Genomic DNA, 4191 nt, shown 5'->3' on the forward strand with positions numbered 1-4191 from the left:
TCGGGTCTTTCTGGCATCACTGTCACCTCAGCATGTGCCAAGCCTCTCTCTCTCTCTCTCTCTCTCTCTCTCTCTCTCTCTCTCTCTCTCTCTCTCTCTCTCATCCTCCCCATCAGTGTGAGTCAGCGTTCTCAGGGGAAACAGAACCAGGAGGAGCTCTACAGATGTGCCCCCTCTGCTCTGTCCACGTGGAGGTTGTCACAGGATGGGCTCACGTCATCGTGGGGGACCCGAGGCCCCGTGACCGGCCACCTGCGAGCCCGGGGAGCCGGGGAGCCAAATGCACACACAGTTCAGTCCGAACCCGAAGACCTGAGACGCGGCCCCGGCCGCGCCGGGCGGGAGACGATGGACGCCCCACCTCAGGCAGAGAGGGCACAGCTGCCCTTCCTCTCCCTCTCTGTCCCATGAGCCCGCAGTGGACGGGCTGATGCCCACCTGCCGTGGTGAGTCTCCTCACTCCGTCCACTGACTCACATGCAAGTCTCTTTCCGAGCGCCCCCCACGGACACACCCGGAAATCACGTGTTATCAGCTCTCTGGGAGTCCCTGGGCCCAGCCAGGTGACAGATGAAATTAACCATCACATCACCCCATTTGCCAACATCCCAACACACACACAAATGATGAAGGAAAAGCAATTTAAATGCAATAAATCAGTATGGCAATGAGATGTTTATTAAGATTAATTTAAACTTTTCTCGCAGGAAAGTTATTGATCAAAAATGTAAGAATTCTAAAGTCCATAAAATAGCAAAGGAAAAAGTTTTCAGAAAGTTGCGAAACGTTCCGGGCGATTTCCTTGACTCAGGAGTTTGTCCTGTTCCTTTCAGACGCTTGAGGATGAGGTTGGCTTTTCGAGCAGAAACGGAATTGCTCAGGCGGAGGGTGGGGGAGTGGGTGCGGCGGCCGGGTGGGCCAGCTGGGTGAGCTTCCCTGGGAGCTTCTCAGTAGCACCCGTACAAACAGAATCTTCTGCAGTAAGACGGGCGGTTGCCGCCGTATCCGTAGACGCCAGAGCCCCAGCCGTAGCCGCAGCCCAGGCCACCATAGCCACAGCCGTAGCCACAGCCATAGCCATAGCCCAGGCCGCCATAGCCGTAGCCCAGGCCGCCATAGCCACAGCCTCCATAGGCACAGCCCACGCCGTTGTAGCCGTAGCCCAGGCCTCCGTAGTAGTTGCCGTAGCAGCTCATGGTCTCAGGAGGGAAGGATTCGATTGCAGAGCAGGGAGTAGGTGTCCTCAGTCTGAGCATCGCCCTGGACCATGGTCCTTTTATAGGGGCCTCCGCGGTGGGCGGGACACATGGCAGGGCCGTTTACGACATGCTCCCTACTAATTTGTGCGAGTGCACGTCCCGAATCTTTGCTTTATTAGACAATGCGAGGCCCTCGTAAGGGAGATGACTTTGCGGTTGAGTCAGCATCCCTATGACAAAACCTCGCGCCTCCGATGTGTTTTCTTGTTCGCACTTTACAACCCTTGCTCACCCTCTATTCACGGGGCTTGGAGAATGTGCCTCCTCCTTCACCCAGTGCCATCCTGACCAGCTTCCCCAGCGCCGAGCTTCAGTCCCCTCGTTACATCCGCGAAAATCACGCAAGGGTCTTCCTCGGTGTGAACGGCGACACCCTCATCCCCAGAGCTCACGGGGGCTGCAGGCCTCTCTGGGTTTATTATCTGCTTTAATCAGTGCGTTCCGTGCAGCAGGAGAGGGTACAGAACTGCATTTAGAATCGTTATAAACTCACCGTCGGGATCTAATAACTGTCAATATTCCACTTAGTTCATCTTCTCCCAGTGAACTTTTCTCTTACTGTTGTTATTTCTGCTGAATATTTAAAAACCAATCCAAGACAAGGTTTACCATTTTTCTTATAAGCACTCAGTGTGTATCTCTATCACAAAGTGAGTTTTAAAAACATTATCTGTACTAATAAAAGGGTAATATGCTAATTAGACCGGGTCAACCGGCCATCTTCCAGACGTCCGACTTCCTTCCAGACAAAGTCATGGTGTTGGGGGCCCAGGCAGAGGCAGTTAGGGGCGAGATCAGGCTGGCAGGGGAGAGCAGTTAGGGGCGAGATCAGGCTGGCCGGGGGTTAGGGGTGATCAGGCAGGCAGGGGAGGGCAGTTGGGGGCATTAGGCAGGCAGGCAGGTGAGTGGTTAGGAGCCAGTAGTCCTGGATTGCGAGAGGGATGTCTGACTGTCAGTTTAGGTCCGAGGGGTCCCAGATTGGAGAGGGTGCAGGCCGGGCTGAGGGACACCCCCCCTCCCACACACACACACACACACACACACAAATTTCATGCACCGGGCCTCTAGAGTGTGTGTGTATATATATATATATATATATATATATATATCTCCACAATCCCATAATCGCATATAAGTTAAGAAACAGTTTCTTGGAATCCTCTTAAACTTAGCTCATGCTCAGGTTCCTAGACTGGTTCACACGTATATTTTTATAATTAACTTTTTTCCACGTTGGGACCCATGTTCCACTTAGACAAACTGTCACTTAACCCTTTTTAGAGATGTAATAGTTCCCCGCCCCTTTCTTCCATGCACCTTATATCTGAGGAAACCACGCTGGTGTCCTGCCGCGTGCTCAGATTTGCACGGGGCTCCTGGATCCTCGATGTCCCCACGTCCCCCGGCTCTCACACCGTCAGCGGTCTCCCCGGTGAATGCGGAGAGCGGGTGTGATTCTGGCCGTTCTCCTTATTTTGCTTAATCCCACCCCCCCCCCCCCCCCCAGGAAACTTTCCCATTGATTTTAGGGAGAGGGGAAACAAGAGGGAAAAACAGGGATGGGTCGCCCCCCGCATGAGCCCTGGACCAGGGCCTGGGCCGGGGAGGAGCCTGCAGCCAAGGTACGTGCCCTGGACCAGAATCGAACCCGGGACACTTTGGTCCACAGGCCGACGCTCTGTCCTCTGAGCCACACCAGTGAGGGCTCATCTTATTTTTAATAAGAAAGATTGTTGATAGGTGCTCTGTGTACTTTATTTTTCTGATTTATTTTATTATTTTTAAAATTTTATTGCATCTATTGGGGTAACATTGGTTAATAAAATTATACAGGTCTCAGGTGTATGACTCCACAGCACATCATCTGTATGTTGTACTGTGTGTTCACACCCCAAGCCCAGTCTCCTTCCCTCACCATTGTCCCCCCTTTCCCCTCTGCTACCGCCTCCCCCCTTCCCTCTGGGAATCACCAGGCTATTGTCTGGGTCTAGGAGGACTTTGTGCTTCACCTTTTCCTCCCACCTCCCCGCCCCGCCCTGCCCTGCCCTGGGGACGGGGGGGGGGGGTGCCCATCCTGCACACCCAGCGATGGGCTCCTCAGTGGGTCCACGGATGTTCACACTTGCTCATGGGAACCTAGACCCACTGTTGCCAGAAGCTGTAAAATGTTGACTTTAAGACCCCATCGCTCCACCACACTCATCCCGTGACCAGGCCACCCCTGGGGCGCCACAGCGACACCTCCCGTTCCCCATCAGAAGCAGGAAAGGCTCCCCGAGTGGGTGCCGCCTCTTCAAAGGAGCTTCTGTGCAAAGTTAATAACAAGTGGTGCGACCACAGACCACAGCGAGGGTGACTGGCAGCTCACACCCACCTGCCAAAGCGCTGCTCTCCAGTCCCTCTCCCTCCCTGCCTCCCCCTTTCTCCCTCCCTCCCATCCTGGACCAGGAGCGCCTCAACGGATGCTATGGGGAAGCCTGTCCCACATCTCTGCCTCGCCTTAAGAGAAAATCTCTCCTTCAAACAACTCGCTCCCTCCCTTGTAAACCTGCTGAGTAGACACACCTCACAGTCCCCGGCCGGCTCCTCCCACTCTCTATGAGCGGTGGTTGGCCCGGGAGAGGGCTTATCCCCAGTCCGAGGGAGAGAAACATGTCCTCTCCACACACTGGCCGGCTGCCCTGGGCCGGCGGAAGGAAATTTGTCAGCCCCCCTCTAAAGGTTAAATGAACGGCTTTCATCGGAGGCAAAGATCTTCATCGCCGGACAGAGCTCCTCAGGGTATGCGTGTGCCCGGCTCAATTGACATCCACAAGTTCGCAGACTGACCAGTCGTAGTATGCCTGACCTTAAGCTCCCGTTAACTTTCAACTGAGATATGTTTGACCCCTATTACAAGATCCCATCAGCCTTCCCAAAATTCACAAGCTCT

Source organism: Myotis lucifugus, unplaced genomic scaffold (genome assembly GCF_000147115.1).
Source record: "Myotis lucifugus unplaced genomic scaffold, Myoluc2.0 scaffold_1254, whole genome shotgun sequence".
NCBI classification, from domain to species: Eukaryota; Metazoa; Chordata; class Mammalia; order Chiroptera; family Vespertilionidae; genus Myotis; species Myotis lucifugus.